The following is a 26,165-nucleotide window of genomic DNA, read 5'->3' on the forward strand; positions in this document are numbered from 1 at the left end:
TGTTCTAAGTCGAGCATTCATTGATTAATTGTATAGTACTTGTTGTTTCGTTGTAACTTAGCAGTTCGGTATCTAGGCTCTAGTTTTCTAAATAGCATCCGTTTAACCCGGACATAACATAGCTAAAGAACTGACCTTTACCATAACATTCCCCAATCGATTGCTCTGAATTGATTCAATTACTCCATCTGTCCCATTTGAACTTTAGCTCAAAAAAATTGTCACTTTAGGAATTCAAGACTAATATTGACAATTGTTTCCAACTATACTTTTAAAGTAGTTCTTTTAATAGGAGCAATTTAGTAAACTATACCCTTTGTTTATTGTTTTTTTTTTTTTATGGACGTGAAAAGAACTAAAATAACAGTTAAAATGGGATGGAGGGAGTATATGAAATCATGAGTAGTTATTCTTTGTTTGTGTTTTCCTTTATCATTTTGGAGCTATGTGAGATGGAAGTCCGAATGAGAATTTTGAATGGGAAATTTGATTGACACTCTCATTCCGCCACCAATTCATACTTTATTCAAATTCAGTCCCTTCTCTTCAATTTTATATTGATCCACAATTAGTGTTTGATTAAGCTGATTAAATTGACTCATAAACACTTTTTGATTTATTTATGCATTTGATGAACATTTAAAGTGATTTTAAAATCAGTTTAAAAACTACAAGGTGGTCACCGCCAACATATGATTTTTTTTTTTTTTTTAAAAACTTATAAGCACTTTTAATTTGACTGTTTTCTTTTACTATTTTATCCTTTTATTGTAATTATCGAGATACCTTTTCCAAAACGAAAATCATAACTTCCTCTCAATTTTATACACATCGGTCATCCTTTCACTTTCTTATAAAGATGCTTTTAAATTTATAATTATTTTAATCAACACTTTTTACCGATTACATCAACAGTATATTATGAGTTTCAACTCTTTTATCCAAATAAGTAATTGTTTATTTATTAAATTAATTTCAATAATGAAAGTGCTATTGAACTATCAAAAATAGCTTATTCATGCACTCGTTAATAGTTGTATATAAAAATGACACTACCGTGACACATTTGGCCCACATTCTGTTTTAAGGGACCAAAGCATATTCTAGCATTCACATTAACGTTCGCTAATAAGGATGATTTTTGCAAGGGAAAAAACTCAAATATGCCATCGAACTATCCGAAATGACTAATTCATGACATTCGTTAATAGTTGGGCTCATTTATGCCATCGCTGTCACCAAAATGGCTCATCCATGCCAGTTACCATTAACAATTCAAATGGTTGGTTTTACAATCAATTTTTTGTGCGGATTGCCCTTCAAAGGCACTGGTCTTTAATTTTGACCCCTTAAATTGCTGGTCTTTAATTTTTGTCCTTCGCCCCATACCATGAGGTTTGGGGTTCGAACCTCGGCTCAGTGAAAAAAAAAAATATTCGCAAGGCAGAATTTTGTAGCAAAATTAGGCCTAGGGCAAAAGTTAGGCCTTTAGGCAGAGTTTTGCAAAATTTCAACTGAGTAAAATATATATATATTTTTTTTAAATCTTATGCCTGAACTCTACCTTAAGGTATTGTTGGCCTTATGCCTGAAGGCAAAACTCTGCGTTAAGTAGAACTCTACCGATCTGTTACTGATTAGGCACCTTGCAAATGGTTTTCTTTTTTGCGAATCCAAACTCTACCTTGCGAATTTTTTTTTAATTTTTGATTGAATGGGAGTTCAAACCTGGAACCTGCGGTTTTAGCGAAGGGCAAAAATTAAAGACCACCAATTTGAGGGGCAAAAATTAAAGACCACACCCGAATAAGAGCAATCGTGCAAATTGCCCTTTTACAATACAAGTTTTTACACATGGCCTCCAATTAGAGGTCCACGTTGCCAATTAAAACTCATCCCAAACCTGACCTAGAAAAACAAATGATATTAACAAGTTGCCAAACTAAACCAGGAATTGTTGTTTTTTCTTCCATTGTTGAAATATAAGAACCGGGTTTTGGGGAACAAAAAGTTTCCTGCATTTGTTTGTGTATTTTAGTTTTCTGGTGTGATAAAAATGTGATCTTTTTGGCTTGTAATGTGCGAATTGTTGTTTTGGCTTGTATTTAGAAAAGACCACAAGAAATCTTACTTTTGTTACTTCATTCAGCTGATGATGAGTGAAGAAATGGAAAAGGGTCAAAAATGGCACTCTTTTTTTTTTTTTTTTTGGTAAGTAAAGATTTTTATTTACCAAGTGGGAATTACAAGCTCAGTGTTGAGGACTTGCCCCAGCCTTACGAACCAACTTCACCACAACCAAACAACCAGACTATCAGTAGGGTAATAGTCTGGCTCTTCTGTCTTTGTGGATTTTAGCTTTGATCCTCGACCGTGTACTTTTCTGAACAATTTGGCAAAAAGTGTTGTGATAGCTCTTCGTTTTCCTTTATTATTCCTCTCTTGCCATATATAATATAATGCTTCCAGCCAGTGTCATCCTGTAAACCCCAGCGTTCACATTCCTTCCTCGAGCATGACTTTCTGCCCACTGTAGTTCTTGCTGCCAGTTCATGGCCTGTCTTGAAGTACCTTGCCACCTGAGTAGAGTGTTCCAAACCAATTTTGAAAATGAGCAGGTAAAGAATAGGTGCTCAACAGTTTTCATCCTGAACGTCACACAGTAATTGTGACATTCCTAACAAATAGAAGCCTCTCTTTTGTTAACAGTCTGCCACAAATAGCTAAGTAAAGTATGAAAATCCATCTAGGAGCACCACTGTTATTACAAGTTAATCTCCTCCAATTGACTCTTGGAAAGTCCCCTCTGAGCTTCAAGTAAACTTGCTTAATAGAAAACTGCTCCCAACCTAACACATCAGTTTCCAGAATCCCAGCTTGTTCAAAATATTTGTGATTTCAAGATTTTCCTGATTATCCATGAAGCTTGTGCAGCTTTAGCTCCCCATATAGGACCTTGTTTTCCATAATAGGTATGCACCCATTGTATCCACATTTTATCCTTCTTCTTGCAAACATTCCACAGTAGCTTACAAATGGCTGCTTGGTTTCATAAAGTAATATCAAGAATGTTTAACCCCCCTGCAGAACTTGGGGAGCACAATTTCTCCCAAGCAATTAGAGCTTTCTTGGATATTGTTGCACCTCTTGTCCAAAGAAAGCTTCTACCAGTAGCTTCAATCAATTCAATCAGCTTCTTTGGCAGCACAAAAACTTGTGACCAAAATACTTGTATGGAAAACAGTACTGATTTTATGAGTTGGACTCTACCAGCATAAGAAAGAAACTTAGTAGTCCATGATTGGATCCTTCCTAACATTTTGTCTATCAATGGTTTGCTGAGAAAAGTTCAATGTACTTTGGAGGAGTACCAACACATGTCCATGAGGAAACTCTGAATAGTCTTGGCTTCTCTCAAGGCTATCTACCTTTCAGGTACCTAGGTGTTCCCTTAAACTATGCGAAATAGAACAAAAATGTTATCCGTTAATAGTTTGGTCCAAAAATGTCACTGTTGTTACCTAATTGAGTCAAAAATGTCATTTTCCTAATAAACATATTGTTTCTTTTCGTTTTTATACACATGAAGAAAAATGTTCTTTTTAAAGAACCCTTTTCTTGTTTCTTTTCTTTTGAAATCTCGTTAATTAATAAAAAAATTGAAAGGAATATTTTTACTTCTTAATCTTGTTTCATCAAAAGTGCAAAAGGGATTCTTTTTTTCTCTTTTGGCTGTGCAATGGAGGAATTTTTCGGGTGTTTTGGGTTGATGTGAAGCTGCGTTTATGCGTGCTTGCATATTTCCCATAGCAAAACTGACTGTAAAGATTGCAAAATCAGCTTTATAGGTACTTGATACTGCCAAAGATTATTATTTTATACCAACTTTGTTGAACAAAGAGCATCTAATTTGCATTAGAACAGTACAGAAGTGGTGTTCACAAAAAGTGGCATAGGATAGATAGTTAAAAAGAGACTTTCACAAATAGTTTTTTTATACGTGTCTATAAGTAACCAGTAGGTATGAGTCCTAGGCGCTGTTAAATGCCATTATTCCCTAATCTTTAACTAAATTCAAAGAGTTAGCGATTAAAAGATTCTACCGCCTATGTGTTAAATCATGTGTAGTAACATAACTGACCTCAACATGAAACAGACTCAATGCCTACACAAAGGTACCAATTTAAAGTTTCAAAGCAAAGACTAATAAATTACCTGATCTTATTCAGTTTAAGCCTGTCTTTTTTGCAAATCTGTGTATCACGTTATCTGTAATACCATTGACGTCTTGCAACTTGCAGCTTTCAGGTCATAATTGCAAAGGACAAACGGGAATACAGTAGATATGGCTTATGCAAGTGTGGCTTCTCTTATGAGAACAATAGAATCGCTCTTGACATCCAATTCTCCAATGCAATCTCTATACTGTGATCACAGAGAAGAACTTTGCGCTCTTCATGAAAAAGTTAGTTCCCTGGAAGTATTTCTCAAGGACTTTGAGAGAAGCAATGTTCCCGGGGAAATGACTGATTTGGAAGTAAAGGTAAAAGAAGTTGCAGATGATGTTGAATACACGATTCAACTGAGACTAACAGAAACTCTAATGGCAGAAAATAAAAGCCAGAATAAAAAGACACGACGAAGGTTACGTCACAGCCTGCAACGGATGGCAGGGGACATTGCTCGTTTCTTGAAAGAATGAACAAAGATTCAAGATAAAGGCAAACAAGCATCAAAAGAATCTTTGGTTAAAGATTTTTCAAGTTCAGCAAAAGATATTCTGAATGATAAGAACAATATGGTTGGACGTGATGATCAAAGGAAAAGGTTGCTGGCAGAACTGACACAATACGGTGGCTCGTCTCGTGAACTCAAAGTCATCCCGATCGTCGGGATGGGGGGCATTGGTAAGACAACTTTAGCAAAAGAAGTTTACAATGATGAGAACATTCGTTCTCATTTTGATGTTCGTTCCTGGGCTACTATATCTCAACAACACAATGTAAAAGATATCTTGGTAAGCCTTCTGCGTTCTACAATGGGTGACGCACCTTACAAGGAATGTGAGGCGGATCTAGCAGACATGCTACAAAAGAGTTTGAAGGGCAAGAGATATTTAATTGTCATGGATGACATGTGGAGCAGTGAAGCATGGGATGACGTGAGACTATGCTTTCCGAGTGAAAATAAAGGGAGTCGAATACTGTTGACTACCCGTAACAATGAAGTAGCTCGGTCTGCTGGTACAGAGAATCTTTCTTTGAAGATGGGTCTCATGGATCCGGATGAGAGTTGGAACCTTTTCCAAAGTATTGTGTTCTCAAATGAAGAATTACCATCTGATGAGTTCGAGACTATTGGGAAGAAAATCGTAGAGAAATGTCACGGGTTACCACTAACTGTTGCTGTGGTTGCCGGGCTTCTCAAATCAAAAAGGACAATAAAAGATTGGGGAAATGTTGCCAAAGATGTCAAGTCATTTGTTACAAATGATCCGGAAGAACAATGTTCACGTGTGCTTGGGTTGAGTTACAATCACTTGCCTAATCACATAAAAGCATGTCTTCTGTATTTTGGTACTTTTCCAGAAGACAGTGTGATTCCAGTGAAGAGATTGGCTAGATTATGGATTGCCGAGTGTTTTCTGATGTTGGAAAAAGACTTGGAAGGGGAGTCTGAGAAGTGTTTACAAGATCTTGTTGACAGATGTCTTATTCTTGTCAGCAAGAAAAGTTTAGATGAATCAAAAATTAAATCATGTAAGGTTCATGATCTAATACATGAGTTGTGCTTGAGAGAAGCTAATAGCCAAAATATTTTTGTCATGAAAGACATTGCATATGATGACAGTGGTTTTTATAGGACCCTTCTTACCCCTAGACATCATCATTTGATGAGGAGGCATACATATGATGAAGACAAAAATCTCTTGAATCGAACTCAGTCACTTTTCTTTCTTCCTAAATCTTACCCATATAGATATACTCTCGAACCAAGGCTTAATCATTTCAATTTACTCAGAATCTTGGACTTGAGCTTCATAGAAATCGGAATATTCCCTCCTGAGATACTCTGCCTCAATTGGTTGAGGTACCTTGCAATGAAGGGGGATTTTCACATACCTTCAGAAATTTGCAGGTTATGGAATCTGCAAACATTCAAATTTGTCAATTGGGATACTAGCAAATTTTCAGAGACAATTTGGGAATTGATGCAATTAAGGCATCTGAAACTCAGAAACTTTTATTTGCCAAATCCCGAAGTGTATCTGTTGGTGAAGAGACACACTTAAGTTTTTCAAACATACAAACTATTTCTGGCTTGTCTCTAAGTAGTTGCACAGGTTAAGGGAGAATGTTATTTTGGAGATTCAGATGACTATAAAAGTTGTAAAGAATCTAGACTTGTCGAAAATCTTGTCCATCTACATCAACTTGAAACATTGGGTTTTTACGGACCATTACAGACCATTCCAAGTGCAAAAGCTTTTCCAGCAACGCTCAAGAAGTTAAAGTTTGGGGGAACTGGACTAAGGTGGGAGAACTTGAACATCATAGGTGAGCTACCTAACCTTGAGGTGCTGAAGCTGAAACAGAATGCTTGTCGGGGCCGAGAATGGCATCCAATTGCAGGTGGATTTACTCGATTGAAGCTTTTGCTAATTGACTTGAGTGATCTCAAGTGCTGGAAAGCCACGAATGACAATTTTCCTGTCCTTGAGCGCCTTGTGATTAGAGAATGCTAGTGTTTGAAAGAGATACCCATTGAGTTTGCAGAAATTGACTCACTGCAACTAATTGAGTTATATTTCTGTACACCCAAAGTCGTGGCTTCTGCTGAACGAATTCAACAAGAACAAGAAGAACTCGGAAACAACCCCGTGGATGTTCGCATCTCCCTTACTGGTAAGTATATATATACTCGTTCAATTGCAGTGTTTTTCCTTGCTTTTCTTCAAGTCATCGTCATTAGAAAATATTAATTTTTCTGAATTAACAAGAAGACAGAAATTCTTAATTTCATGAGTATAAATTGTGATGAATAGTTAATTAAAACAATGGAAAAGGTAAAAAATGCCCTTAAACTATGCGAAATTGAACAAAAATGCCCTTCGGTAATAGTTTGGTCAAAAAATGCCCTTATTATTACTTCATTGGGTCAAAAATATACCCTTTTCCCAATAAACATAGTTTTCTTTTTTCTTTTTAACCATATTCTTTTCCTAATTAAATATTATTTAAATTTTTTTGTTTCTTTTCTTTTAAAATCCCTCTAAGTAATAAAAAAATGGGAAGTAATCTTTTTCTTTCTTAATTTAGTTTTATCAATTAAAATAGAGTAACCCGTGTATATTTTTAACTGATAATATAAATCATCTCTCTATCTATATAGAATAGGAGAGAAAAAAGAAGGATAAGATGACAAGTTTCATCACTACAAAAATCATAATTTAAAAATACAAAATAAAAAAATTACAAAATTAATTAAATAAAAACTGAGCAAATTACTCAGCAAAGTAAAAACATGTTGTTAACTTAAACCGCAGCCACGTTCGAATTGGTTTTTAAGGTCTCTTAGTCTAATAGCCAAAACGTCTCATTTCCTTATGTGCAGTCTTCTCATCAATGTTGCAGTTACCATGACAGAACAAGGATTCAATTTTTACTGAGATAAAGTTTGCTTCTTAATTCCTAAGTTTTTTACTCCCTCTACTGTGTATGTATTTGAAATTTTCTGTTGTTTTAACCCAAATCCTTAAATTATGACCTTAAATTATGAATTGGGTATAAGTCTTTTATATGAGTTATCTTGATATTTGATAATTTAGATGCTATCATAACTGAACTATGAAGATGTTCCAGTAGAATCGGCAAAAGTAGTTCTGCACATTCTTTTACTGTAATTTTATTACTATCAATGATTACAATTTAAGTTCTCTTTTCCTTAATTGGGCATCCAAGTAATAACATCATGTTGCTTCTCATAAGAATTCAGTTGTAAGATTTACAGGTGGTATTAGAATAAAAATTTATTCTGGATTATATATTCAGTTTCTATAGCTTTTGCTTCTAAGAAACTCAATATCCATTACTAAAAAATACTACTAATAAAGATTCAATTATTATTATTTTGGCTATCATCACTTCATTCTTGTTCCAATCCATTCAAAGAAGAAGGTTAATCTGTCCTATTCACTTCATTTTTTCAAATACCCTTTTTCAAGACTCTTCCTTTATTATGGCTTCTATAACACCCTTATCTCAATCTCAATTTACAGTATCAAACAAGATTCACTCAAAACCAGTTTTTGGCAAGACCCTTTTCAAGAATCACACAAAGTTCAAATCTTTCATTGAAAAATCAACTAAAAATTAGTTTTTGGCAATACCATTTTCTCAAAGTTCAAATATTTCATTGAAAAAATCATCAAGAACGGTGTTGGTGTCAGCAAAAACAGCTGCACATGAGAAATCAAAGAAAAGGTATCCTGGTGCAGCTAAAGGATTTGTTGAGGAAATGAGATTTGTGGCTATGAAATTGCATACTAAAGATCAATCTAAGGAAGGGGAAAAAGAACCTGAAGGTCAACCTATGGCTAAATGGGAACCTAGTGTTGAAGGGTATTTGAGTAAATTGGTTTATGATACTTTCGAAAAGGCTCCTTTAGTGTGAGTTTTTATTAACTTATGTGCATCCATTAGAGTTCTAATATGTTGTTTTGGTTGGTTCATGGTATTGACAATTGAATAAAGTTGATTAACTGCTTCTGCTGTGGAATAGTGTGTTATACTCAACTTTGGAAACTGTGGAATTTCTAGATGAGTTTTTCAATTTCTATTGGTAAATAAGCTGCTTTCTGGTATTTGATGAATATATATATTTTGTCAGTTTCATACCTAAACTGTGAAAATTTTTTGAACTACCATGAACTCATATTCAAGTACCCCCGAGAGGAATATAACATAAAAACTCCTTCAAAGAGTTCCAAGTGGTTGTACGCGTGGCAAAAAATTTGAGTGAATAGGTTAAAATCCCCTAAACCATCACCGTTGTGCCATTTTCATACCTCAACTATTGGGTGCTCACAGAACCCCCTCCCCCCGAACTATCATGAACTCATTCTGCCAGGTGGACTCATTTTAAGATTGTTTTCATCTCCCAGACGCCTTTTAGCAAGTTATCCCAAACATTTCGCCACATATTCAACCGGGGGGGGGGGGGAGTGTTAATCTATAACAGGGGGAACCCCAATAGTTTATGTATGAAACTTCAAATGGTGATAGTTTCTTTTTAATCTATTCACTTGTCTGGTTTGCTTCATGGTATTGCCAAATGACAAAAGCTGCTTCCTCTTTGTTCATTATACTCTTTAAACTACTATTTGCAGTTTGGTTGAATGACTTTTCACTAAAATTGTGATTTTACCCTTGTGAAATCAATGTGTTGTTCAATCACATAAAGTTCAACCGATTTTGGATCTTGACCAAAATCATTGAAATGATTTCTTTAATCTAAAGCTAAGGTGAAATTGAAAAAATGGAATACCTTGTATATAAAAATTTCTATGTCACTCCGTTTCCTTTTATCTCCTTCGGGGATTCTCCTCTTGATCAATATTTTTCCTCAAATAATATTCGATAATCAGGTTTTATAACTCTATTTTTAGATATTTGATTTTTTTCATCAAGTATCCATAATGGTGTCCCCGAATCTTAAAATTTAGATCATATCCAATCTAGATCCGCACCCATATCGGACACATCCGAGAAATCAAAGTTAATTGGTTCATTACATCAGCCTAATCTGAATATTTATTGTCATCTGATACTTTGTTCTAGGTGGAAATAGAACAATAATTGTGATTTTGGAGTTCTCCAATGTTTAGGAGACTCTGTTTATTTGTCCTTCTTTTTTCTAGGGTGGAAAAAGGTCATACTTTACCATACATTTATGTTCAGGGTTGAAGCATGGTAGATTGACTGACTCTTTATCATATTACCCAGCATCATTTTAATTTCTCTAATCCTTTTTTAGCTGATAATCGTGTAGGTAGTTTGGTTTTTTTTGGTCAATATACAAAATACAAAAAGTGACCTTCCCTACACTTAACGATCGTAAACCTTTCTTATGTATATGATGATTTTGGAGTGCAAGAGTTATAGTGTAACAAGCAAGTCTCGGAATTATTGTTATAAGAGCTTTTGAAGATAAATCATAATTGTGTATTTGATCTAAACAAATAAATCATGAAGAGGTACTCTACTCTGGGTTAAGTTATTAGTAAATGAAGTTGGAACTTGCCCTTAGGCTTTGTATAGTGGTAAGAGAAATCACGTGATGTGTGGGTTAGAAGCACGTCACGGGTTCTAACCCTGCTGTAGACAAAGGAGTTATTACTTGATCATGAAATTCATCGTTACATAACGGCAAAAAGTCTCATTTTAAGTAACAATCCCGATTTGGTGTTATCGCGTCGTATCCTACTTTTTCTTGTAGGTTTATCCTTCAAATTGTTGATGTCTAACATTATGTAACGACGGAAACGATACGATCTATCCAAACGCTGTATTCATCAAAACAATACATTACAATACAATACAATACGACACAATAGGATATAATTAGATACATTATGAAACAATATCTAACATTATTGTTTTGTTTGGTTCATGATATTGACAACAACAACAACAACAATTGTTCCTGCTATGGGGTAGTGTGTTATACTCTTTAAACTTTGAAAACTATGAAATTTATGAGTTTTTCAATTCTTGTTGGTGCCTATGCTGCTTTCTGGTAATTGATTCTTTGGCAACCATTAGGTCGTTTGGTTGCTGGGTAGAATTATGTAGGTATTAGTAATGTAGGAAATGAGATTTGTGGCTATGAGATAGCATACTAAGGATCAATGTAAGGAAGGGGAAAAAGAACCTGAAGGTCAACCTATGGCTAAGTGGGAACCTAGTGTTGAAGGGTATTTGAAGTTCTTGGTTGATAGTAAATTAGTTTATGATACTTTGGAAAAGATTATATAAAGGCTCCTTTTCCTGAGTGTGAGTTTTTATTAACTTATGTGCTTCCATTAGAGTTCTAATATGTTGTTTTAGTTGGTTCACGGTATTGACAATTGAATAAAGTTGATTAATTGCTCCTGTTGTGGGGCAGTGTGTTATACTCTTTAAACTTTGGAAACTGTGGAATTTATGAGTTTTTGTTGGTACCTATGCTGCTTTCTGGTAATTGATTCTTTGGCATCCATTAGGTGAATAGGTTAAACACCCTAAACTATATCGTTTTGTGAGTTTCATACCTAACCTATTGAGTTTTCGCAGAACCCACTGAACTACAATGAACTCACATTAAAATCCTCCGAGAGGAATATGACATGCTACATGAAAATCACGCTCCAAAAACTCCTCCAAAGAGTTCCAAGTGGCTGTACACGTGGCAAAAAAATTGAGCAAATAGGTTAAAATCTCCCTAAACCATAGCCCTTTTGCCAGTTTCATATCTAAACTATTGATGCTCATAGAACTCCCCTCCCCCGGAACTATCATGAACTCATTGTGCCAGGTGGACTCATTTTTAAGACTTTTTTCATCTCCCACACACCTTTTAGCAAGTTATCCCTAACATTTCGCCACATATTCAACCCGGGGGGTTTTTAATCTAAAGGGAGTTATAGTCCAGGGGGAACCCCCAATAGTTTATGTATGAAACTTGCCAAATGGTGATAGTTTGGAAGCTTTTTAATCTATTCACTTGTCTGGTTTGCTTCATGGTATTGCCAAATGACAAACTTGATGGACTGCTCCTCTTTGTGGGACTGTCTGTTATACTCTTTAAACTACTATTTGCAGTTTGGTTGAATGACTATTTACTAAAATTGTGATTTTATGCGCTGCTTGTGAAATCAATGTGTTTCTGTCAAGTTAATTGGTTCATTACATCAGCCTAATCTGACTATTTATTGTCATCTGATACTTTGTTCTAGGTGGAAATCTAAGTTACTCGGACTCAATAATTGTGATTTGCGGATCTAGATGTCGGATCCCTCCAATCTAAATTTTAAGATTCGGGGATACTGAGATTTATTTGATCCTCCTTTTTTCTAGGGGGTTAAAAAAAATCAAATATCTAAAAATAGAGTTATAAAACCTAAATTATCGAATATTATGTGGAAAACTTGAGGAAAAATATTGATCAGAGGAGAATCGAAGGAGATAAAAGGAAAGAGTGACATAGAAATTTTTATATACAAGGTATTATTTTCTTCAATTTCACCTTAGCTTTAGTTTTGATTAAAGAAATTTGAATCTAATCGTCGATTTTGGTCAAAGTATCCAAAATCGGTTGATAATCGATCACGTAACGTTTTTTTTTTTTTTGGGTCAATATACATAGGTGGAAATAGAACAATAATTGTGATTTGGAGTTCTCAAAAATATTTGTCCTCCTTTTTTCTAGGGGGCAAAAGGTCATACTTTACCATACATTTATGTTCAGGGTCGAAGCATGGTAGATTGACCGACTCTTTATCATATTGCCCAGCATTATTTTAATTTCTCTAATCCCTTTTTAGCTGATAATCGTGTAACTTTTTTTTTTTTTTGGGTCAATATACAAAATACAAAAAGTGTCCTTATCAAAAATACAAAAGTTCGACAAAAAGTGACCTTCCCTTCACTTAACGATCGTAAACCTTTCTTATGTATATGATGATTTTCGAGTGCAAGAGTTATAGTGTAACAAGCAAGTCTCTGAATTATTTGTATTTGGATCTAAACAAATAAATCATGAAGAGATACTCTACTCTGGATTAAGTTATTAGTAAATGAAGTTGGAACTTGCCCTTAGGCTTTGTATAGTGGTAAGAGCCATCGCGTGATGTGTGGGTTAGAAGCACGTCACGGGTTCTATCCCTGTTGCAGATTAAGGAGTTATCGCCTGATTGTGAAATCCATCATTACATAACGGTAAAAAGTCTCATTTTAAGTAACAATCCCAATTTGGTGTTATCGCGTCGTATCCTACTTTTTCTTGTAGGTTTATCCTTCAAATTGTTGATGTCTAACATTATGTAACGACAGAAACGATACAATCTATCCAAACATTGTATTCATCAAAACAATACATTACAATACAATACAATACAACACAATACGATATAATAAGATACATTATGAAACAATATGTAACATTATTGTTTTGTTTGGTTCATGATATTGACAATTGAAAAAAAAAAGTTGATTAATTGTTCTTGCTATGGAGTAGTGTGTTATACTCTTTAAACTTTGAAACTATGGAATTTATGAGTTTTTCAATTCTTGTTGGTACCTATGTGCTTTCTCTGGTAATTGATTCTTTGGCAACCATTTGGTCGCTTGGTTGTTGGTTAGAATTATGTAGGTGTTAGTAATGTAGGAAATGAGATTTGTGGCTATGAGATAGCATACTAAGGATTAATGTAAGGAAGGGGAAAAAGAACCTGAAGGTCAACCTATGGCTAAGTGGGAACCCAGTGTTGACGGGTATTTGAAGTTCTTGGAAGATAGCAAATTGGTTTATGATACTTTGGAAAAGATTATGGAAAAGGCTCCTTTTCCTGAGTGTGAGTTTTCTTGACTTTGGAGAAAATTATGCTTGTTTGGATGGTTGTTACCTATTGTATGTGTTGTGTTGTTAGTTTAAATACAATGTTTGTTTTGATTGTTGCTTAAAATTGCACGGTTTGCCCTTCAAATGGACTGATCTTTAACTTTTGCCCTTCAAATGGGCTGTTCTTCAATTTGTCGCTTCAAAATCGAACTTATGCCTATAGGGGCATAAGTTCTGTAAGTGCGCTGGCATAACTTGTTGATATTATGATGCGTAACTTATGCCCTTATAGGCATAAGTTCGATTTTGAAGGGCAAAAATTAAAGACCAGCCCATTTGAAGGGCAAAAGTTAAAGACCAGCACAAAATAGGGGCAAAAGTGCAAATCATATCGTTAAATCCATTGTTACGTAACAACAAAAAGTCTCATTTTAAGTAACAACCGATTTGGTGTTATTGCGTTGTACCCTACTTTTCTTGTAGGTTTATCCATCAAATTGTTTATGTCTAACATTATGTAACGACTGAAATGATACGATCTATCCAGACGTTGTGTTCATCAAAACAATATAGTACAATACAATACCAATATGATATATTATGAAACAATATGTAACATTATTGTTTTGTTTGGTTCGTGGTATTGACAATTGAAAAAAGTTGATTAATAGGTCCTGCTATGGGGTAGTGTGTTATACTGCTTAAACTTTGGGAACTATGGAAATTTATGAGTTTTTCACTTTCTGTTGGCACTTATGCTGCTTTCTGGTAATTGATTCTTTGGCAACCATATTAGAGTTCTAATATATTGTTTTGCTTGGTTCATGGCATTGACAATTGAAAAAAGTTGATTAATTGCTCTTGCTATGAGGCAGTGTATTATGCTCTTTAACTTTGGAAACTATGGAATTTCTAGATGAGTTTTTCAATTTCTTTAGTACCTATGCTGCTTTCTGCTAATTGATTCATTGGCATCCATTAGAGTTCTAATATATTCTTTTGTTTGGTTCATGGTGTGGACATAACTTGATGGATTGCTCCTTTTTGTGGGAGTGTGTTATACTCTTTAAACTTTGAAATAAGATAATGGGAATGGCTCTTTCTCCGAGAGTGTGAGTTACTCAGTTTCTGTTTGTATTTGTGCTGCTTTCAAGTAAATGATTCTTTCACAGCCATTTGATTTTCAACTATGTATTGTATTGGTTGGTTGATGCTATTGACAACTGAAAATCTTGATGGATTGCTCTAGTTCTACAGTGCGTTATATAGTATTACATTTTGATTGAATGATTATTACCAATTGCGATTTTAGATGTCAGTTGTGAGAGCAATATGTTTCTATCTAGTTTAACCAGTGAATTATATCAGCCATTCAGCCTAAGTTGACTGTATATTATCCTCTAATGCTGTTATTTTAGGTGGAAATAGAATAATAATTGTGATTTTGGAGTTTTCCAATGTTTAGGAGACTGTTTAACTGTCCTTATAAGAGAAAAAGGCCACACTTTATCATATATTTGTGTTCAGGGTTGAAGCATGGTAGATTGACTGACTCTACCTTATTAACCAGCATCATGTAATTTCTTTGCATTGTGTTGGCTGATAATCGTGTAGGTAGTTTTGGTTCTTTTAATCAATATATAAAATACAAAAAGTGTCTTTCCCTATACTTAACGATCGTTAACCTTTCTTATGTATATATTGATTGCGGAGTGCATGAGTTGTAGTGTACAAGAAAGTTTCTGAATTCTTGTTATAAGAGCTTTTCAAGATAAATCATATTTGTGTATTTGATCTAAACAAATAAAATCATGAAGAGGTACTCGCTCTAGATTAAGTTATTAGTAAATGAAATAGTTGGAACTTGCTCGCAGGGTTTTGGTATAGTGGTGAGAGCCACCACGTGATGTGTGGGTTAAAAGCACGTCATGGGTTCTAATTCTGCTGCAGAGAAAGGGTGTGTTCGGTTGGTCAAAAGTTTTTTGGAGAATATTTTCTCTACGAAAATAAGTTCCTTTAAAAATGAGGAAAATGACTTCCTTAAAATGGTCAATATTGACGACATATGTCCTTTGTGCTCCATATAGGCAGATTCGTTTTCTGAGCCAAGAAATAAATTTTATAATCTCTGTCTAGTAACTTGTATTCTTCTTATATAATCTGTTATTTTACAACATAAAATGTTCTCTAAAGCAGAGAACATTTTGAACCAGGAGATCTCATGGTTTTCTTCCCACTTTATTGACCATTAAGCCACACCCTTGAGTGCTTATTTGTGGTGTATTCTGAAAAAAATGCGCACTTTGCTGTTGTCCAAACTATTTCCATTAGTTTGTCATTCCTATTTTTTTGATTAAGCACTGGGTGTCCGGGTCTCTTTGATATACTAATCCGGGGTGCATGAGCCCTCGGCAAGAAAGTTTCCTGAAGTGCACCACGGGTAATTAGAGGTTTTACCCCAGTCCGATGGCCCTCAGAAATTGTTTGCACCCAGTGGGTTTCGAACTTGAGACCTTGAAAGGGAGCAAACCCCAAGGCTCAAGCCAATTACCACCAGGCCAACCCCTGAGGGTTTTAGTTTGTCATTCCTATTATTAGGGAAATGCTAAAGAAGAGATGTAAATTGATAGCATAATTGATCTTCTGGATAAATAATAGTGAAGTGTTGAATATGTTGATGTTTTTGTATCTAATCGGTTGCATTTCAGCTTTATTAATGACGCCATGATTTGGTCTGCCACCCCTCCTTTTTCTTTCGTTTTGCTTGTATCAGCCTTTAGGGTTAGGAACTATGTTGCTTAGATTAATTGATGCTTTCACCTAATCTGGAGTTTACAAAACAAAGTTGTTTTAAGTAAGGAGATTGCTCCAAAAGATAAAAAAGAACTTGGTTTTCACATACGGCAAAGAAAAGTGATGGTGTGAGTTTCAATTTCCAAGCACTCCATCTCCATTGAGATAAATAAAAAAGAGACTTCGTAGAAAAATAGAATCTTAGTTCTCTTTCATTTGTCTGCAGATGCTGAGTTCAGGAAGAACAGGATTAGAAAGGTCCGAGGGCTTAGCGAAGGATTTGGAATGGTTTAGGCAGCAAGGTTATGTCATACCGGAACCGTCAACTCCCGGTCTCAGCTATGCTCGTTACTTAGAGGAGTTATCAGAAAAGGATCCTCAAACATTTATTTGCCATTTTTACAACACATACTTTGCGCACTCAGCTGGAGGTCGCATGTTAGGGAGAAAGGTCAGTAATGTCTTCTTTTAAGTTTTTAGTACTTTTCCTAATTGTCCTTCTAATACTGTGGTATACAAAGTAAGAATATTATAATAGAGATATGGAATGAGCAAAAATTTAGCTGATTTTAAGTTATAATTTGAAGGGTACCGAGGCAAACTTGTGGAGAATATGGATGCATATCTTCTTCCCCTCTTCATATTCTACTACAACAACATACCCAACATAATCTCACAAGTGGGATCTGGGGATCAGGGTAGGATACGCAGACCTTAACTCTTCCTTTTGCAGGGTAGAGAGGCTGTTTCCGATAGACCCTCGACTCAAAAGAAACGTAGTCAATGCCCCCTCTTCATATTATGTTTCCTTTTAATTTCTAAATTTTTCTCTGTTTACTCTACTTTTGCTCATTTCCAGTTACTCATATTAGTACGTTGGCTTTGATTGATAATTTTTCTATCCGAAAAAAACAATTATCCATCAAAGCCGAAGTACAACAATGGATATGAACGAAAGGAAGGTAGTTTCATACTAATGAGTAAATGAAAAACAAAAGTTAATAGAGAAATTACCTTACTTTTGTTCATATCCATTTACTGGTTGACTTCAGCTTTGATGGATAACTTTTTCGGAAAAGGTGGTTACTTGTCCGCAATCTTGCTTCTTCTTGCTTTATAGGTAGCTGAAAAGATACTCGACAAGAAAGAGCTGGAATTCTACAAATGGGACGGCGACCTTTCTCAGCTGCTATGTTAGGGAGAAGCTGAACAAAGTTGCAGAAGTAAAATCCTTAGCACATCCTCTCTATACTAGTGTTCAACTTTTTAACTATATCATACTTTTTACGTACCTTGTTTGATTGATAGTTAATGTGATCCATTGTCATTGATTCTTTGCTCAGAACTGGACTAGAGAGGAGAAAGAATCATTGTCTGGAAGAGACCGAGAAGTTATTCAAGTTCTCCGGGGAGATCCTCCGATTGATATTGTCTTTGCGCTTTTTTCCCGTTTTAACTTGTACATTGGATGGTCTATAGCTCAAATTGCTGTGAATAGTTGTGTTTGTTTTCGCTTTGGAATTCTTCAATTCTATCTATTATGTATAATAACTTGGTTCTAATTCAAGTATTATATTGTCTTTCAACTCTCAAAGTTGCAGTGGTTTGACTTAACCAATTTCAGTAAAGGTGCAAATATACCCCTGTTAATAAAGTGATGTATATATACCTTTGCCGTTACAAAATGGTTAGATTATTTTCTTTTAAAGTCATGGAGATATTTTTTTAAGCGAACTAGACCCGACTTACAAAAAAATTTAGCATGTGGCGTTAGAAATATGTGTACTAAAAAAATGAGTAGACTTTTTTTTAAAGCCACATGAAATTTTTTTAATTAAAAAATAAGATAAATGATTTTTTTAAAAAAAATTCGTTACCTCAAGATAGGGTAAATTATATGCACCGTTTTGTGTAAAAAAAAATTGATATTTACACCATTTTATAAGTAAGAAACTACGAGATAGAACATGGGTTCACCGCTCAATACTACAACTAGATTTCTGGCAGAGATAAAGGTCCCGAACATAGTAGCAAAAGACCTACTAATAGGAGGAAAAGGTGTTATCCAATACGTTTTGGATCGGTATATATACCATCTTTTTAAATTTTGTGTGCTTTAACCATATTTCTCTAAATAAGTTGAAGGTATATTTACACCTTTTCCCATGATTTTATTGTTGTATTTTAGGACATATGAAAGATTGTCTTTTTACTTAACTTTTGTGTTCAAACTGAATGTGCTAATGAATACACATTCTTGCCAATGAATACACATTTTTAAAAGATCACACACATAATATTACACACACATTGGTTAAACTAACAACATACTCTGAAAAAGTTCTGTAAAAATGAGGATTCGAGGAGGGTATGATGTCTATGCAACACCAACCCTTCCGGGCATTTGTGGTGTCCCAGAGGTTGTTTCGAAATATTTTTGTTTGGCAAAAAAGAAACATAATGGATACAATTTAGTTATTTTGGAAAATAAGACAACTAGCACTAAGATACAAGATAGATGAAACAACAGGTAATAGTAGTACACATTGAAGAGTAAAGAACTACGCAATACCTAAATAATACTACACACATGTATAAAAGAAAGAAATATGTCCCCCGGAAGTCATCGAATGCCTTATTGTATAAAAGAAAGAAATATTTTGCTAGATTGCATATAAATGTTCTTGGGATTAAAAAAAAAAATTGCTTACTTAATTACCAAACACTAAAAAATAAGAATGAAACCTACTTATTTCGAAAAATATTTTCCTTCACGCGAAACACACTCTAAGGTACCGAAAGTGCTCCCTTCTTGCAGAGATAAAGGTCCATTTGTGTTCAGCATTATATAATAGGGACCTAAATGAACCTACTATTTAAAGTTAAGGGACTATTTAAGCTGTTATCTCAAGATAAATTCAGCATATATCGTTCCAGCCACTCAAATTTTATCTTGGTGTTAGGTATTCAGCATATATGCTTTACTCATATTTGTGTTTGTCCATCTGCTATTGAAAGGTTAGTTTGCCTTAATTAATTATCCTGTCATTTGATTAAACTTATTAGTGTAAAACAACACTTGTGCACAGATATATATGGCCATGAACTAGAAGGATTATTACCCTAATCTTTAACCATATTCCAAGGTTAAGTTCAAAAGATTATACTGCAAAAGTGTAAAATCATGTTTACTAACGCTTAATCATGTGTAAGATTAAGTGAAACTGCCTAAGATTATTACCTCAGTCAGGAATGATTTAAAGAAGGAAATTGTGAGTTAAGCAAAAGTTTCATCAAATTGAAAGATTTTAAGAAGGAAATTAGATCTATAACTCTACTGGTTGAATCCATCATACCTAAAAGCACATGTGTGCTTCCATATTTTCCATAACAAAAACTGATGGTAAAGATTTCCAAAGTACTACAATGAATCATCTGTAGGCAATTTACCAGATAAGATTCTTGAATATGAAAAGAGAATGAGACTTTAAAAGGTGGTTAACTGTGCATATATTTTACTGTCACTGTAGTCGAATACAGAAAACTTCATATCCGAAGTATTGTAGGATTGCAGCATCTAATTTGCATTGGAATAGTACATAAGTATTGTAAACTTCACAAATATTTTTTCTTTTACGTGTCTATTAGTAACCGGTAGGTATGAATCCTAGGCGCTGTTAAATATTATTATTCCCGAATCTTAACTAAATTAGAGATTAAAAGATTCTATCGCCCAAGTGTAAAATCATGTGTGATAACATAACTGACTTCAACATGAAACAGACTCAACGCCAATACAAGGGTACCAATTTAAGTTTCAATTTTACTAGCCCAAGATCAATGCACAGAGGCTATTGAGAATTTGTGATAGGGAAGACTAATAAATTACCTGATATTATATTTATGCCTCCCTTTTTGCAACTTTGCAAATCATGTTATGTGTAATACCATTGACCTCTTGCAACTTGCAGCCTTCAGGTCATAATTGCAAACTACAAACAGAAATACAGTAGATATGGCGTATGCAAGTGTGGCTTCTCTTATGAGAACAATAGAATCGCTCTTGACATCCAATTCTCCAATGCGATCTCTAATCCGTGATCACGGAGAAGAACTTCGCGCTCTTCATGAAAAAGTTGGTTCCCTGGAAGTATTTCTAAAGAACTTTGAGAAAAGCAATGTTTCTGGGGAAATGACAGATTTGGAAGTACAGATAAAAGAAGCTGCAAATGTTGTTGAACACACAATTCAAGAAAGAGTAACAGAAGTTGTAGATGATGAATGAAGAAAGAGAAGGCAGATGAGAGGCTTTACTCAAAGTTATTGAGAAGTATTTTCAGGAAACTAACTTTTTCACAAAGAGAGCGAAATTATTCTTTTGAGAGGCTTCGTGATAGCCTAAAAAAAGGAGCAGAGGAAATTGATCGTGTACAGAAAGAGTCGACAACGATTCAAGATAAAGGCAAACAAGCATCAACGGAATCATTGGTTAAAGATTTTTCAAGTTCAGAAAAAGTTGTTCTGAATGTTAAGAACAATATGGTTGGACGTCATAATCAAAGGGAAAGGTTGCTGGCAGAACTGACTAATCAATACAGTCGCTTGTCTCATGAACTCAAAGTCATCCCGACCGTCGGGATGGGGGGCATTGGAAAAACAACATTAGCCAAAGAAGTTTACAATGATGCGAATCTTTGTTCTCATTTTGATGTTCGTGCCTGGGCTACTGTATCTAGCCAACACAATGTAAAGGAAATCTTGATAAGCCTTTTGCGTTCTACAAAGGGTGACACACTTTACATGGAATGTGAGGCGGATCTAGCAGACATGCTACAAAAAAGTTTGAAGGGCAAGAGATATTTAATTGTCATGGATGACATGTGGAGCAGTGAAGCATGGGACGATGTGAGACGATGCTTTCCGAGTGAAAACAAAGGGAGTCGAATACTGTTGACTACCCGTAACAGTGAGGTAGCTCGGTCTGCTGGTACAAAGAATCTTTCTTTGAAGATTGGTCTCATGGATCCGGATGAGATTTGGAACCTTTTCCAAAGTATTGTGTTCTCAAATGGAGAATTACCATCTGATGAGTTCGAGACTATTGGGAAGAAAATCGTAGAGGAATGTCACGGGTTACCACTAGCTATTACTGTGGTTGCTGGGCTTCTCAAATCAAAAAGGAAAATAAGAGATTGGGGAAATGTTGCCAGAGATGTTAAGTCATTTGTCACAAATGATCCTGATGAACAATGTTCGCTTGTGCTTGGGTTGAGTTACTATTACTTGACCATTGATTTAAAAGCATGTCTTCTGTATTTTGGTACTTTTCCAGAAGACAGTGAGATCCCAGTGAAGAAATTGGTGAGTTTATGGATCGCTGAAGGTTTTCTGAAATTGGAAAAAGACTTGGAAGGGGAGGCTGAGAAGTGTTTACAAGATCTTGTTGACAGATGTCTTGTTCTCATTAGCAAGAAAAGTCGGGATGAATCAAAAATTAAATCATGTGGGGTTCATGATCTAATACATGAGTTGTGCTTGAGAGAAGCTAAAAGCCAAAATATTTTTGTCATAAAAGACATTGCATATGATGACTCTGGTTCTTATAGGGCCCTTCTTACCCCTGGACATCACCATTTGGTAAGGAGGCAGACAGATGATGAAGACAACAATCTCTTGAATCGAACTCGTTCTGTTTTCTTTCTTTATAATCCTTATACAAGTTTTAATCTCGAACCTGGGTTTAGTCAATTCAAATTACTCAGAATCTTGGACTTGAGCCACATAAAGTTCATGAACTTCCCTCTTGAGATACTGCGCCTCATTTGGTTGAGGTACCTTGCAATGTTGGGGAATTTCAACATACCTTCAGAAATTTGCAGGTTATGGGATCTGCAAACATTCATTGTTCAAAGTTATGATTCGAGTCATTCGACATCCACAAAATTTTCAGAGACAATTTGGGAACTGATGCAATTAAGGCATTTGGAACTCGGAAGATTTTATTTGCCAAATCCCGCAATTGTATCTGTTGGTGAAGAGAGACACTTAAGTCTTCCAAACATACAAACTATTTCTGGCTTGTCTTCAAGTAGTTGCACAAAGGAGGTTATTTCAGGGATTCGGTATGTTAAAAGATTAGGAATCACTGAAGATAGAAGTGACTATGAAAGTTTTCAAAAATATAGACTTGTCGAAAATCTGGTCCATCTAAATCAACTTGAAACATTGAGTTTTGATTTTGGTGGAGGATATTACTCTGCACTAGGGACCATTTCAAGTGCAAAAGCTTTTCCAGCAACACTTAAGAAGTTAAAGCTTTGTAGAACTGAACTAAGTTGGGAGGACTTGAACATCATAGGTGAGCTACCTAACCTTGAGGTGCTGAAGCTGAGATGGGATGCTTGTTGGGGCACAAATTGGCATCCAATCGAAGGTGGATTTACTCGATTGAAGCTTTTGCTAATTGAGGAATGTTTTCTCAAGTACTGGGAAGCCACGAATGACAATTTTCCTGTCCTTGAGCGCCTTGTGATTAGAAAATGCTGGGCTTTGGAAGAGATACCCATTGAGTTTGCAGAAATTTACTCACTGCAACTAATTGAGTTAAATCGTTGTAAACCCAAACTCAAGGCTTCTGCCACACGAATTCAACAAGAACAAGAAGACCTCGGAAACAAACCCGTGGATGTTCGTATCACCGATTCATGTAAGTATATATATATATATATTTATCAAGGTTAAACTCTGTTTCTCATATCCACAAGTCACGTTATACAATTATACTGGTTCAATTGCACTGTTTCTCCTTGCCCTTATTCCGGATTAACAAGAAGACCAGATTTTTTGTTTTTACTGCCTGATCTTTATGTCTAAAAAAGATGTTTATATGTCTAAAAAATATGTTTATATCCTTAATTTTTATATGTATATACCTGAAAGTGATCGACTAAATTTATCAATATATTATTTTTAAATGTATTGATATTTTTCACACAGCGTGAAACATGAATAATTTTACGAATTTTATTTAAAAACAAGTACGTTTGAGTCGCTTTTTAATTTCTGAAGAAATTTGTTTAGAGTCTCGTCATCTCCCGTCAGAGGCTGCTAAAACTGGTTGCCAGGTTCATTCTTTTCTGGTTCCTTTTTTTTTATTCCTTTTGTTATGTTTCAACCTTATGTTTTTATTGGTACTGGCCTGATGATTTTTTTGTGGACTTCATTGGGTGATTTTCTTTGCTTAACTAGAATTTTCTTTAGTGAACTTTTTTAAATATGCTTAAGAAGATTTTGTGAAGGGAAACTTTTACGCCTTTTAAGAGTCCATATAAAAGGAATAGATTTTGGAAAACGTTTCACTTTTAAAATCTTATCGCAAAAATGATCTTTTCAAGCAATGCTTTGTAACTTATTTTTATACTTCGACCAATTGCTCTGGTGAAAATTGTGTTCTCACAGAGACTTTATCTGCAGAAGAAAGAGCTAGATAAACCTATTGTTCGTGCTATCTTCGACAACTTTCAATCAGTTATGAAGATTTTTTAGTTTTCGAGATACAGTTCGGAACATTCACGACAGGGATCACTGGAGATCAGGGGCGGATTCATGTGGAGATAGGAGCGGGTCCGTATGCGCCCACGCTTCCTTCCCAAGATTATGTAAAATATAATGTTATTTCTCTACAAAACAACTTAAATATACATATGTTTATGAACAAGATTTGTGTTTTGCTAATAGGGAATGAACTTTAATTAGTCAGTGAACCATATTAATTACTAATAGGGAATGAACTTTAGGGAATGAACCATTATTACATATTTGTGTAATCTAATAATGTTCCTAAAATTCCAACGTAGGTGGACTTTTTATGTTGCTAATCGTCTATTTTGTGGGATGATTATTTCCATAATGTCAATTAGCAATTCTCAGAGTAACAAAGTCAAGAGCTTTGTGCTTCTGATCATATCAGCATAAAGCAAGACTTTTTCATTTGCCAAATTCTCCACATCATGTTTCTGTTGTTGGAGGGAGATGCTTGTTTTCTTCAAACGCACAAAATATGTCGGGCTTACTTCCAAGTTATCGCAAAAAAAAGCAGAGGAAGAGCTAGGACTTGAAGTTTATGGGTTCGGGTTTTATTTTTTTATTTTTTTTAAGTTACTGGGTTCCAAATTAATAATTTGTACATGTTCAATGAAGGACAAATACAAGGTTGAACCAAAGCTACTGGGCTCGTATGCCACACTCTAGCTCCGCCCCTGCAAAAACGAGGTCAATTTAAGGATTGGGAACGTTAAAAATTTAGGAACTTACGGGTATAAAAAGGACTATATAGGTTGTACATCAGCTCGAAACATTTAGGATTCAAGTTGAATCGGATGAAACAACTCGAGAATAGACAACTCTCGTTCGATTGTTTATATTGAATGCTAAATTGGAATTACAACGTAGAACGCTAAATTCAGCAGAACTAAGAAGAAAGGGATGAGAATTAAACGATACAAAATTGGGAGGAGAAGTTACAGAGCAAAGACGAGAGAGAGAACTGAATATCAATATACGCATAAACATCTCTGTCTAACCGCAAGTCCTATTTTAACCAAGTAATAATTGGGCCCGGATCCAAAATAAAACTCTCCAACATTTTAGTTGGCCCAATAATCTCAAATGGATCAGTCTCATTCACCCATTCCGGCCCATATGTCCTTAGGTAGTCACTTTGATTCACAACAATACTCCCGTCCTCAATCAGAACCTTGTCCTCAAGGTTCGAGCAGACTAATAACAATAAGGAAAAAGTCCCGACTATTGGACGAATGACGCTCTCTTTAAGCATTTCAGAAACTATCAGCTCGATCATTTGTTTCCTGCATGGCTCTCTCTCTAGTGCACATATAGCTAATAGCGGCATCACTTCCGCCGGACCATAAATTTCAGTTTTCACATTCTCAAACCAATCTAGCAAGTCAACTCGAACGCAATGTGTAGTCATAGTAGTCCTTGTGACATAATAAGCGCCTTTGTTGGTGGCAAAAATTAAAATTTGAGACAGAGAGCTCTCCATGACCAGGTTCAAGTAAGAAAAGTATCTGATATCAAGCATATGGACCTTATTGTTAAATAAGACTGCAGCAACAAGCTCTGTAGCAACTTCATCATCATAATGAGGAAATACCTTGTACATCTTTTGCCACAACTTGTCAGCGATCTCGATTTTCCTAGGTGTCATCGCTTGGCTCATAAGAGACAATATATATTGTCCTCCTGGTGGTTGTGCACTTGATCCATGAACATAGTGCAAAACATCAGAAGCAACATATAAGCAAAACTGCAGTCGCAAATCCCCTAAATTTCTTGCTAAAACCAAGCCGTTCATAGCACTACCAAGACCTTCGGCAAGTCCAGGAAGCATGATCAAGGGAGCTGCCAAGAAAACATCAGTAGAAACTTCGCATATTTGCACACACTGTTTGTTTCTCCGATATGAAGTTCCAAGGGTGCAGTGCAAGAATTCCACATGGTTAATTTCAAGAAGTTAGCAAGGTTCAAACTGCCCAAAGTATCCCAGTATTCACAATTTGTTATAGCTCCAAGGAATATAGTAAACAAATTAGAACCGGGATCAAATGGAAAGTTCAATTCAAATTCGAATTGATTATGGTAAAACTGACGCCAAGTTAATATAAGCGCAGCATGACCAAGTGTACTGAAACAAGCAATTATACCGCTGCTTATAAGCAAATACTGTGGGGCAGCAACTATTAAACATTTCG

General features: G+C 35.2%; 1 protein-coding gene and 1 pseudogene across 2 annotated transcripts in view; both read left to right on the forward strand.

Moving 5' to 3' along the window:
• LOC132030844 (putative late blight resistance protein homolog R1A-10) overlaps positions 1 to 26,165 on the forward strand; it is a 72,633-nt gene that overhangs the window by 24,954 nt on the left and 21,514 nt on the right. The gene's annotated exons all lie outside the window — the stretch shown is intronic.
• LOC132030846 (putative late blight resistance protein homolog R1A-10) lies at positions 3,935 to 8,776 on the forward strand (annotated as a pseudogene).

Source organism: Lycium ferocissimum, chromosome 9 (genome assembly GCF_029784015.1).
Source record: "Lycium ferocissimum isolate CSIRO_LF1 chromosome 9, AGI_CSIRO_Lferr_CH_V1, whole genome shotgun sequence".
Classification (NCBI taxonomy): Eukaryota; Viridiplantae; Streptophyta; class Magnoliopsida; order Solanales; family Solanaceae; genus Lycium; species Lycium ferocissimum.